A 13391-nucleotide genomic window follows, 5' to 3' on the forward strand; every position below is an offset into this window, starting at 1 on the left:
CAGTCGGGTCTGGACATGGTTGATTGCATCAGCCGGTCCATGGCGGCGAGCATCGTAATACGCAGGTTTGCTTGGTTGCGGAAGTCAGGGTTTGCTCCTGATGTGCAAGCTCGGCTCCTCAACATGCCCTTTGATGGAGAACATCTTTTTGGCAGCAAGGCTGACGAGAGTCTTGAGAGGTTGCAGACCTCCAAAGTTGCAGCGAAGTCGTTGGGCATTGTAGTTCGCCAACCTCCACCTTTTCGTCCTAGGAGACAACAATGGAGGGGAGGTTCCTTTCGATATTACTCGTCCTTTAGTAAATCGAGAGGAGCTGCTAGTCAAAGGGGCCACCTTGGAGTGCCAGAGGTGGAAAACAGGGTACTCAAGGTGCCAAGGCCGCTCGGGCAGTTACCTCTTTGCCCTCTGGCACTGCCGCAGCTCAGTCATGAGGCCATGTCCCATGGTTCGCCGGTTGGGGGAAGGCTGGCACAGCATCTTGTAGAGTGGCTGCCATTACTTCAGATGTGTGGGTTCTGGAGATCATAGCCCACGGCTACTGTCTTCCTTTCCAGCAGAGGCCTCACGACAATCCACCAGGGAATCTCTCTTTGAAGAGTCCGGATCTGCTCTTTGCGCAGGAAATTCAATCCCTGCTTGAGAAAGGCGCCATAGAACTGGTGCCTGTAGCGGAGGGGAACAAGGGATGGTATTCCCCTTATATTTTCATTTCAAAGAAAGACGGGGGATTGAGACCCATCATGGATTTGCGCAATTTGAACAAACTCCTCAGTAAGGACAAGTTCAAGGTGGTTACTCTTTCTCAAGTCCTCCAGGCCCTTCAACTTCAGGACTGGTTGGTGTCTCTCTACCTCAAGGACGCTTATTTTCATGTGCCGATCCATCCAAAGCACAAGAAATACCTGAGGTTCGCGGTTGGCGACTCGTACTTTCAGTTTCGGGTCATGCCGTTTTGAAATGACCTCTGCCCCGAGGGTCTTCACCAAGCTCATGGTGGTGGTGGCAGAGTATCTCAGGAAAGGGGGGATTCATGTCTACCCCTGCCTGGACGATTGGTTGCTCAAGGCGCGCACACCCACCCACAGGCCCTGGATCATCTGTCCGTCACCTGCCACTCCCTTCACAAGCTGGGCTTCTCCCTCAACTTAAAGAAGTCCCACTTGACGCCAACACAGCGGCTCCAGTACATCGGAGCAGTGCTCGACACATCCCTGGGGCAGTGTTTCCCTCCCCAGGTGAGGGCTCTTCACATTCAGCAGATGGTGCACAAGTTTCAACTTGCCCAGACGCTCCCAGCGTTTGAGTTCTTGAGGTTGCTCGGCCTCATGGCATCCTGCATTCTTGTGGAGCCAGAGGCCAGGTTGCGGATGAGATCTCTGCAATGGGCCCTCAAGCTCCAGTGGTCACAGTCCTCCGGCAGGATGTTGGACCCCGTTCAGGTGCCGCCCTCGGTCGCCCAGGACCTTATGTGGTGGGCCATTGAAGGCAATCTAATGAGGGGGGCTCCATTTTGGCTGCCCTGGCCGGCGGTGGCGATCATGACGGACGCATCCCTCACGGGATGGGGAGCTCATGCCAACGAGTTGACAGTCAGCAGTCGTTGGTCTCCGTCGGAGTCCAGACTCCATATCAATCTGTTGGAGCTGCAGGCCGTCAGGCTTGCCCTGAATGCTTTTCTGACGACTGTGCGAGGGAAGAATGTCCTGATTCTGATGAACAACACTACCTCAACAAAAAGTGGGGGGCAGGTTCACTTCCTCTGTGCAGGGGGGCGATGCAGCTCGGGTTCTGGGCCATCCAGCAGGAAGTTTCGATCTCGGCAGTTCATCTGGCCGGAGATGAAAACGAGACGGCTGACGCTCTGAGCAGGCAGAGCGCGGTCTCTCACGAGTGGGAGCTGGCTCAGGAGATTCTCCTGGAGATCTTCGCCCTTTGGGGGACCCCTCAAGTGAATCTCTTTGCCTCCAGTGTCAACCGGAAGTGTGAAAGTTTCTGCTCGCGGGAATTTCTTCCAAAAGGAGCCTTAGGAGACGCATTCTTGGTGGAGTGGTCCTTCCCACTGCTGTACGCGTTTCCTCCAGTCCCCGTCATCCCGCAAGTGCTGCGGAGGCTACGGAGGTTCAGTTCCCGGATGATCCTCATTGCTCCAGCATCGGCCCGGAGGACGTGGTACCCAGACCTTCTCGACTTGCCCATCTGCCCTCCACGTCGTCTTCCCTACCGGGACGATCTGCTCTCACAGGAGGGGGGTCAGGTTCTCCATCCAGAGGTCAGGTCCCTCAACCTTCACGCTTGGCTTCTGAAAGGTTGAGGTTCAAGGATTGGGACCTCCCTGAAGACGTGATGGAGGTGTTGCTTTCGGCCAGACAGCCGGCGACTAAGTCCCTGTACCGTTGCTGTTGGAGAAAGTTCTGCGACTGGTGCAGGGTTCAGAATGTGGATCCTTTTTCATGTGACATTCCTGTGGTTCTGTCTTTTTTTGCTTTCATTACCCCACAGGGGCCTGCAAGCGGGTACTGTTAAAGGTTACCTGGCGGCGCTGTCTATATTTAAGCGCTCATCTGAGGAGTGTTCCTATTTCAAAATTCCTTTAATTTCTCAGTTTCGCAAAGGACTCACTAATGTGTTTCCGCCGTCACCTTTCCAGGTGCCTGGTTGGGATTTGAACCTTGTTCTGAAATTCCTTATGGGTGCTCCATTTGAGCCTTTACATTCTTGTCCTTTGAGGCTGTTAATCCTTAAAACTGTGTTTTTAGTTGCGGTCACTTCCGCTCGCAGAGTGAGTGAGTTGCAGGCACTTTCAGTTAAGCCACTCTTCACTGTGTTTCATAAGGACAGGGTTGTCCTTAGAGTTCGTCCTTCCTTTCTTCCGAAGGTGGTGTCGGAATTTCATTTAAGCCAGAAGGTTGTTCTTCCGGCATTTTTTCCTCCTCCACATCCTGGTAAGGAAGAGGAGAGGCTCCATAGGTTGGATCCTAGGAGAGCTTTAGGTTTCTACATTTCACGCATGTCCCGGGTCAGAGTGGACGATCAGCTCTTTATTGGTTACGCTGGAAGGCGTTTGGGACAAGCTGTGACTAAGCAGACTTTGTCTAGATGGATTATCTTGCCAATTTCTGAATGTTACCGCCTGGCGGTTAAGGACCCTCAGGTAGGCTTACCGGCCCATTCTACTAGGGGTATGGCTGCCTCTAATGCCCTGTAGAGGGGTGTTCCTATTTGTAACATTTGTGAAGCAGCCACATGGGCTTTGGTCCATACTTTTGTGCGACACTACTCCCTAGATTCTATCCATGGGCAGGATCTGGCCTTTGGCAAGGCGGTCCTTTACTCTGCAATTTGATTGGGCATTCTAAATTTCTATATTCTAAATTATTTTTCCCTCCTCCATACGTTGGTACTGCTTTGGGAGTCTGTCATAGATATGGAATACGTCGGAGGACCCAATCCCCTCGAAGAACAAGTTACTCTCTTACCTGGTAACGTTCTTTCGATGGGATGGTCCGACGATGTATTCCATATCACTCCCTCCCTACCTGCCCCGCTGCAGAATTTCTTATGCGATTGCAGCTTACGTTTCCGCAAGGCTTTCTGTGGTCATACTGGGAGTGGTTTGGTGCCGCACGTTCTGGGGAAAAAACTACAACTGAGGCTACGGGCGTCGTGCATCCTACTTATAACATCCGGTGACGTTGGCTCAACGGAGGCCCTTGAGGACGGCGTATTGACGTCATCGACGCAGGACGCAGACGCCGAAAGATTTTCCGAAGCAGCACAGCTGTGGTGATTACTGTCATAGATATGGAATATGTTGTCAGACCATCCCATCGAAAGAACGTTACCAGGTAAGAGAGTATCTTGTTCTTCTTTCTAGGGATAGCAAGGGTGACCACAGGGGTCGCAACTGCGACCCCTTGCGACCCCCACATGACGTCCCTGATGTCTCCATGCCCTTAGGCATCTTTTTTGCTATAAGAGGATAGCCAAAAGCAGCTCACCCATGCTTTCTCTGGCCCTCTGCGCAGAGAGGGAATAAATGGGATATCGAGAGGCTCCTGACAAATACAAAACACCCGCCCTTCCTGCCCATGATTGACCAGGTACGGGCACAAGAAGAAAGAAAGTTACAAGAGATGGAACAATGGAGGTCGCATTGGAGCAAGAAAAATAGTGAACATATGAGGTCACATCTCAATGCTGTCCATCAGTCGTAGGCTGAGAAAACGGCTGTATAGATCAGCCTCGAGTTGGCCCATCGCTGGATTTAGCAGCATCAGGGCCCCGCTCACTTGATCCCATGATGCCCAAAAGCACATCCTGGTGTTTCGGCTTCTTATCGTTTGGTATAATAAAGCCTATGGCCTATGATTTCCCACTGCGATCTCACTCCTGGTATTTTTTGCAAAGCAAATTGCGTACAATAAGAGGTTTGTTTTTATATTAGTACTGCGTTCTACTTACCCCGTTCTACTTACCCTTTCAGGCTTATCGCCATCATTCCAGTAGGTGTACCGACTATCAACACAGACCCTTACAGTCACACCTGGCCCCCATGGCCAAGACCCCGGCTCCCAGCTGAAACCTCTTCAGCTTATCTGCACCTTGCTGACACATCAGCTCGAGAGGGTCTTCTTCTGTGTTGGGAGGTGGTGGATGGCCCTTTCTTTGCTGTCCGTGTCTTCAGCTGTGTCCCCCAAGCATAGCATAGGTCCCAGACAATGTGGGTTCTTCAGCTTGTCGCGAGTATTCTTGCGAGGTGTCTAGGTAAAGATGACTCAGAGTCAAGAGTTACAAACAGGAGATCTTCTCTACTTAGCTTAGGTATCAAGGAAAGACACTAGGAATATAATATGGGAGCATCTAGGGAACGACATCCACCAGCACCCTCTCTCTCAGCAGCCACTCTTCCAACTGTCACTGCAGGAACACCCAGAGGGAACACTGACTCAACATTCCATCTCAGGCACCCATGACCTCGCACACACACAGCAGAGGTGAAGGGAAAGGCTAATCCTAACATAATGGCGGCTGAGTCTGCTGCGCTGTCAGCTGCTCTCCACAAATGGTAGTGGCTTTATTTTACTTTCACTGTGCTATTTTACACTATTCTGGATCTCTGGTATTTAGCCTCTCTCCCTTAAACCAGCCGTCGGGGTCAGATCTTTCGGGCTTCCGCCTCAATTTGCACCCTTTCCTTGTTTTCACCAGGGAATTCTGTTTTCTATTCTCTAACAGGCGTTTTCGTAATCAATTCTCTACAGTTTTTTTTCCTGTTTTCCTTTTCCTTTTTCGCATTTTATTATGCCTTCATCTCGTTCACATATTTCATCTAATAATTTTTCTTCTCAAAATAATTCTAATATTATTAATCCTCCTCATCTGACTTTTCTCATATTTTTAATGTAGTTTTGTGGAACTCTAGTTCCCTCAACAATAGGGCTAATTCTTTTTTGATTTCTTCTCTCTTTTTCATCTTCATTTTCTGTGACTCACTGAGACATTGTTGTCCTCGTCTAATGCTATAATCCCTGCTGTACTTTCTTCCACTCATACATTCTTTTCTCACACACCCCGCTCTTCTGGATTCAGTGGTGGTGTTGAAATTTTGTCTACTGCTCCTTCTGTTCCTTTACCTTCTCAGTTGGGCCGTCCCCATTTTACATTGTTTGAATATCATTGCTGTTCCTTTTATTGTCCTTCTCTTATCTTTGTTGTTATTTATCATCCTCTTGGTCTGTTCTCTTCCTTTTGTGATAACCTGGACCTTCTTCTTTCAACTCTTCTGCCTGTCTCTATGCCTTTATTTCTTCTAGGTGAGTTTAATTTTCAACTTCCTTCTAAGCATGCTACACTCCCACTTATCTCTAGTCTTTATTCTTATTCACTCTTTCAAATTCCTACACCTCCTTCCCTTGTATCTGGATCCTCTCTTGATCTAAAATGTTCGGCTATACCTGTTTCTACATCAGTTACTGTTTGTCGTATCTACTCTTCTGATCATGTTATTCTTTCTTTTTCCTTTTCTTATGCCCCTTCATTTTCTCTACCTCATTCTTCCTCTACCTTTTGCCGTTGAGATCTTCGACTCTTTGATTCCCCTTTTTCTCGTTAGCTGTTGTCTCAACTCTATCAATTTCACATTTTTCCTCTCTTTGTTATGATTCTGCTGCCACCGTTGTATCTGATATTTTGACAGATTCTCTTGATTGTCTCTATCCTTCTGTTGCTTTTACACTATCTCATAGGCCTTCCCAACCTAGGATGTCACCTTCTCTTTGGTCTATCCACTCTTCTCTCTTTCAAGCTGAACAGCGTTGGCACAAGTCTGGGACAGCTACTGATCTGTATTCCTTATCTTCTCTACATACTAATTATGATTCTCTTCTTCTTTCTGCCAAGCAACAATATTTCCAATCCCTCCTTCCCTCACTTGCTTTGCACCCTCTGCATTTTTTTCATAATCTGAATCGTATACTTCCCCCATCCTGCTCATACTTCTTCCTCTAGTATCACAAAAATCTCTCAACTTTGGTCTTCTATTCCTTCTTATTCTTCCATTTCTTCTTGTTTATCTCTTAGTCACTGTAGGTCTTCTTCCTCTGTGCTATCTGCATTGCATCCTCTGCAGGTCAATGATATTTCTATTGCCCTAGCTAGGGCTCATCCAACTTCACCTCCGACTGATCCTCTTCTGTCTTCTCTAATTCTGCCAGTTTTCTCCTCTTGCTTTACTTACTGTCCTTTTTAATACTTCTCTTTCATCCTTGATAGTTCACTTTTATTTCAAGCATGCTTCTACTTTGCCCATTTTGAAAAAATCTATGCTTGATTCTTCCCTTCCTTCTAATTTCCACCCAAAATCCCTTCTTCCTTTTCTCTCTAAGCTTTTAGAGCATATTGTCTATTCCCAGGTCTCTTCTTTTATTACTTTGCATTCTCTTCTTCCTCCTTGTCATTCTGGTTTTAGACCCTGTCACTCTAGGGAAACTGCTCTTTTCTTTGTTTTCTTTGTTTCTAATTCTCTTCTTTCCTCTTGGCACTCTAAACATTCCTCTCTTCTTGATCTTTCGGCTGCTTTTGATCACACAGTTCTTCTTTCTATGCTTGCTGACTTGGGCTTCCGTGATTCCGTTTTTAATGCGTTTCACTCTTACCTCTCAGGGCGTACTTTCTCTGTTTCCTGGGCTTGTCACTCTTCTTTTACTTTTCTCTCTTACACAGTGTCGGTCCCCTAAGGCTCGTTGCTGGGTCCTCTCCTTTTTTATCTCTTGACGTCCCTTCTCAGCTCTATCATCTTCTTTTGGCTTTTCTTATCACCTTTCTGGATATGACTCACAAATCTATCTCTCCTTTTCTTCCTTTACTGATAACATTCTCTTATCCTATCTTCCTTTGGCCATCCAATCTTGGATGTTGAAGTACTTGCAGACACAAAATAGTTGGGGACATAAGCTTTATTCAATAAACGTAAGTTAAGTTACATGAGTAATTAAGGGGATATGAACAGAGTAAACTCCTAGCTCCTTCTCCTTCTCTCGCCAACCGCTGCTGTTGCTCTCTCACTTCTCTCCTTTAATCTCCCGTTCCACGTTCTCATTCCAGGATTCTGTTCTGTACAATACTACACATTCTCCTTCCTTCACATGAACATCCGCTACTCAGCAAAGTCCATCAGGTGTCTCGTCTCCGATAACTCCTCCCTAATCTTGATGTGGGTGTCAATGTCGTCTTCGAGGTACCTGATTCTTCTGGCAAGGAAAAATCACATTTTTCTCCATGCATCTCCTCACTCCTTCTAACACTACCCCTACCAGTCATAACCATCACTCTTTCATTGTTCCACACTCTTCCATCCTTTGTTCTTACGGCATGCTTGAACACTTCCATCACCTCCATTTCTTTGGACCATTTACATCCATCATCCCTCATGACCACTGGTAACTTGATCGTAACCCAACATCCAACCTGTGGAACCTTTGCTGCTTTAAACCTCCAGTCATCCTGCAGAGCCTTATTGCTCAATTGTCTCCTCCTGACACTCTCTCTCACCTCATCCAGTTTCACACTCATGCCGGTCACCTCACCCATCCATCCCGGAAACAGTTTGGTATTCGCCTTCCTCCCCCTGCTGAGTTCAAAAGGCGAAACCCCAGTTATGCTGTGCGGCGTGAACCTATGTGCCACAACCGTCCTCTCCACCACTTCTTTCAAATATTTCCCATTGACCATTCCCACCCTATTGTTTCCTTTATTACTCTATTGTATCTTTCCACAATACCATTGGTCTGGAGGTGATAAATAGTACTGGTATTGTGCATGACGGACCTTCCCCTGAAATATTCCTCCATTTCCTTGGATTTAAATTGTGACCCATTATCTGTCAAAACCTCCTCTGGATAACCCTCATGACCACATATCTCTCTCGGAAATAAACCACTCTTTTAGTAGAAACATTCAGCGACATCCTCACTTTCGCCCATCTCATCAACACATCAATAACCACAATACAAAAGGTCTGACAGCCCTCACTCCACACAGGACCCAGAATATCAATAGCTATTTTTTTTTCCAGGGCCTCTCTGCTATATCTTTCAGGACCATTGGGTACTTCTCACCCATGCACCCATTAACATTACCGTTTCTAATGTTCCTCTCAATCTGCATGTCACATCCTGGCCACCAGTAGGTATTCCTTATTCTGTGCTTGGTTTTCACAATTCCTTGATGACCTTTATGTCCAAGATGTATCACCTTTTCCCTGATCCCATCTGTGGTATCAGTTTATCTCCTCTCATCAGGTAGCCATCTTGAATGCATAGTTCATCTCTCACACACCAGAATCCTTCAGTTCTTGCTTCTTGCATTCTACTCATTGAAAGATCACCTTCCTCCAGGCTTTTAATTACTAGCATCATTTTAGCATCTTTGATCATCTCATCAGACCACTCTTGTTTAGATATTAAGGATTCACAAATCTCACATATCATCTCCTGCTCCTCCTCGTCCCCCTCAGCCTCTTCATTGTTCATCATCCTAGACAGGCAGTCTGCAGCATAGTTCCTCACACCCGGAATGTACATTATCACAAAATCAAATTTCTGTAGCCTGGGAACCCATCTTCTTATTCTGCCTGACACTTTATCCAGACCTGTGGTTGCAAATACTCCCACTAGAGGTTTGTGATCGGTATGCAGTTCAAACTTGATTTCCCACACAAAGCTTCTAAACTTGTCTGCAGCCCACTTAATAGCAAGCTATTCTATTCTATCATTGTATATGCTTTCTCTGCTCCTTTCAGCAAGCTGGACTCTAACGCTATTATAAGGTCTTTCCTTCATGAATCTGTGTCAAAACTGCACCTAAACCTACAATACTAGCATCGGTAGTTATCACTGTGCGTCTCCCTCGCACATAGTTCCTTAACGCTGGTGCTATTTTCAAAGCATTCTAAATGTATTGAAATTCATCCTCACACCCTTCACTCTAGACACATCTTTTATTCATCTTCATCATATATCGAAGAGCAACTGTGTGGTTTGAGTATCCCCGTACAAGTAGTCAATTTCGCTTCTATTGATTTTCGACTTTTCCTTACTGAGTGTCATACCCACATTGTGTGACTTGTTAAACACCTTCTCTAATCTCCTGTTATGCTCTTCTTCAGTGTCAGCATATATTAGGATATCATCCTGGAAGAAAATTACACCTTCATCATCATCAAATATTTAGTACATTATTTTCTGGAACACTGAGGCAGCCGATATTAAGCCAAAGGGCATCCTTCGGTATTGGAACAAGCCTTCCGGTGTAATAAATGCCGTTAGATGCCTTAACTCTTTGTGTAGCTTTACTTGATGGTACACAGCAGTGGGGTCTAATGTAGAAAATACTTTTGCAGAGCCCAGCGTTGAAATCAATTCCTGAATGTTAGGTAAAGGGTGTCTTTCAGGGACCACACATTTATTAAGTGTTCTTAAGTCGATGCACTCCCTTACATTCCCTGAACTTTTTCTTACCACAAGTGGAGAGACCCATTCTGATGCATCAATTCTTTCTATAATTCCTTGTTCCTCCAGTTTACTGTGTTCCAGTTTCATTTCCTCTCTCATGGATATCGGAACACTCCTCAACTTTTGTGCTATAGGTTTGTACCCTTGTTTTAGAAAAATGCAGTGTGTGAAGACTTTGACACACCTTATCTCCTCTATGAATATTTCCATTCTCACTTTTCCTTTGTCAACCTCAGATGACTCAATTAAGAAAACTGATTCTGTTGCATTAGGATCCAGTCATACCTTGAGTAGTCTCTGATGCGACCAACTAAATAATGGCGATGATCCTTTCTTTGAGACATATACGCGTCCTTCGGCCCATCTATCTTTGAAACCTAGTGTAGCCTTGAACCAACCAATAATATCAATTTCTGCACCACCATAAGCCCTTGGCTTAATGTCAACTTTGTGCAAACACTCTGGTCTAACTTTCTTCCACACCGCATCTGGAATGAGTGTGTATTTGGCTCCATAGTCCGCCATCATCGTAATCGGTTTGCAATTCACTGTTATGGTAGTCTTTGGACTGTCAAACGCTTTATCCTCACCACCAACTGCTGACACACATTCTTCTCCTTCATCACTATCTTCATTCCCAATCCATTTCATGCTATTTCCTTTATTTCTGCAGCACCTAGCTTGGTGTCCTCTCCCATTACACTTTCTGCAAATTATCCTTAGGGCAGGGCAGTTTGGACTGTTAGCCCAATGAGATGGACTGTCGCATCTGTAACATGTTCTCGTAACAGCCCGTTGCCTTCCCCGTTGGCCACCTTGACCTCTTCGAAATTCAGTACTATAACCTTGACCCCTCATTGTTTCTCTTGAACCTCTGTTTTCCCCACTGTATCTGGTGAACCTGGGTTCCTTTGCATCACTTTTTCTTCTCATGTTAGAGCTACTCCCAATGGCAACTAACTCTTCATTCGTGGACTGCAGAGTGTTGATCGATGACACAGATTTGATTGCAACTTCCTTGAATCTGTTTTCTAGAGTTTTTAAACATTTCTCAGCGTGTTCCACCTCTTTGGCCATCCGTAGAACTGTTTCTAAAGGGGGGGTCATCCTCCGTCCACAGTCTCTCACAGACTTTGCTACTATTGCATTCCAACATAAGTTGATCCCTCAATGTTTCTTCTAATTGTTGATTGAATTTGCATGTCCTGGCCAATTTAGTGATTCATGACTTGCGGTCAGTAAGGCTTATTTTTTAGTGATTCGTGCTCAGAGGTTTATTATCCTGTAAAAGAAAGGTGAATGGGGTACAGTGAAGTAAAATACTGACACTTTTTGTAGTCAGTAACTCGTTCTGTATGGAGTAAAGATATAGGGTGTTCGTAACTGTAGATGTTTTGCTACAGTTAAACCCTCTTTGTGGCTTTCTTTCCAGCCCCTTCGTAGCACGTGAACTGGGGAGGGGGGCATAGTATTGGATTGGTGTGTTTTAGATCCGAGTGGTCTTTGTATTTTCAAAAATACCCGTTACTGGAGCGTATGCTCTCAACAAGTTGTCCAAACTAGCTTTCAAAATGTCACCATGGCCAAAATCCCCCATTTCAGGGGTACGAAAAGAACAATTTCAAGTTAAACATGGTATACATGTCCCTTTGAGCGCCCAGTGCACTTGTCGAGTCCCCAGCCCCTGATGGGAAGGGAAGTCGACATATCTGAAGTTTTAGCACTAAGCGTCCGGAGGAGACGATGACTTCAGAACAAGTCGTTTCAATCTATTAACATTGCTGATGATGAGGACGACCCAGGTTCAACTTGGGTTCCACTACTAATCATATGGAATCAGTGAACGAGGTAACAATGATTTAGGAGGATCGTTCATGTATTTTTATGGGCGCATCATCCGGAAATGGAGTTGGGAGTCCCAATGGCTTAGTGCCTGCCTTCCTTCTGGCATTGCAGTCGCTGACTAAAAAGATGGATGATGTTATTTCTGAAGCCCTGTGGCAGCCTTTATTGGTAAAGAATGGGGTGGCTGATGAATCACTCAGTGCAGCTAGATGGCAGCATATTAAGGAACTCATAATATGTGATCTTAATGCATGCACAAATGTGGTGGAATTTGGCTTTGGGTTGAGTCATTGGACACTAGGGTTACCTTGGCACACAATTTCGTTATGGATAAGCCTTATCAAACAGACCAGACATATGAAAAAGTTAAACAGTAATGCCAAACGAGCCCTGATGAAATTGCCTCCTGTACTGAAATGCCTAGTAGGGAAATTGCAGACATTGGGACACATCAGGCAGAACAAGTCAGCTCTGTCCTTAGAATTTTAGTGGAATATGACCACGGTTCGCCCTTATCTCCGGTAAAGATTGTTGGACCTGGGATCAGGATCAACTCTACTTTGACTTCTCCATCTATGAAGGATATTTGCCAATCAAGGCGCTGGATTTAGTCGCTCCTGATGGGCCGTCCCATCAGCCCCGATTCCATCCCACCATATGCGTTACTTCCTTTAATAAAGCTGGAAGTGGAGGGAAAGGTTTTTGCATCCTTGGCCTACAATTTTGATGTAGTCTCCTTGACTATCCGTTCATTCTAGATGAACATCCGAATTGCCACAAAACTCTTAAAACATGGTTCTGCAAGCACTGAGTTCCTATTGGCACCAATCAAAGCTCACCAGCCAAAGGCAAGGGGACCGTAAGTGAATACAGATGCTTTAAGAGGCATTAACATAGCAGGCCTCCGCACCGTTATGTTTTGGATTCTTCTTGTGCACACAGGAATATCCTGCATTCTCCTCATGCCACCAGTGGTATCATGAATTGTTCTTGAGTCTACAGTGATTTAATCGTTGGTTAATGTGCAGCAATTATATAATGCACGCTTCTTGTGTACACTTTGATAAAATGGATTGCTCTCGTGCACACAATGATGGTATTAATTATTTGTGGGTCCTCAGTTAGGCTATGGATGCTTCTTGTGAAAGCACCAGTTCCATCAATGCCGTTCGTGCACACACTAAGGTAATGCATACGTGTTGTGCCAACTGTAACACGATGAATGCAAGGTTTGTGCACAGTGGAGATATGAATTCTTCCCGTGCACACAATTACATTGTCTATGACCCTTGTGACCATGACCTCCCCATCAGGTACCTGCTTTCCCAGGGGGTTCTGCTAATTAGCGAAGAATAAACAGAGATGGCAAAGGTTTCGTGGTGCTTATTAAAAGTAGCTAGCGCGCCCTCAAGACATGTCACACTTACATGGCGAGAACAGACTTTCCTAGCAGTGTCAAAAAGCTGATCCGAAAGGCAGGCTCTCTCTGCCAATGAGGAGGGCGCACCCTGCCCGGGAGAGTGGCTGCTGGTTAGG

Source organism: Ambystoma mexicanum, chromosome 3p (genome assembly GCF_040938575.1).
Source record: "Ambystoma mexicanum isolate Mex_15411 chromosome 3p, UKY_AmexF1_1, whole genome shotgun sequence".
Classification (NCBI taxonomy): domain Eukaryota; kingdom Metazoa; phylum Chordata; class Amphibia; order Caudata; family Ambystomatidae; genus Ambystoma; species Ambystoma mexicanum.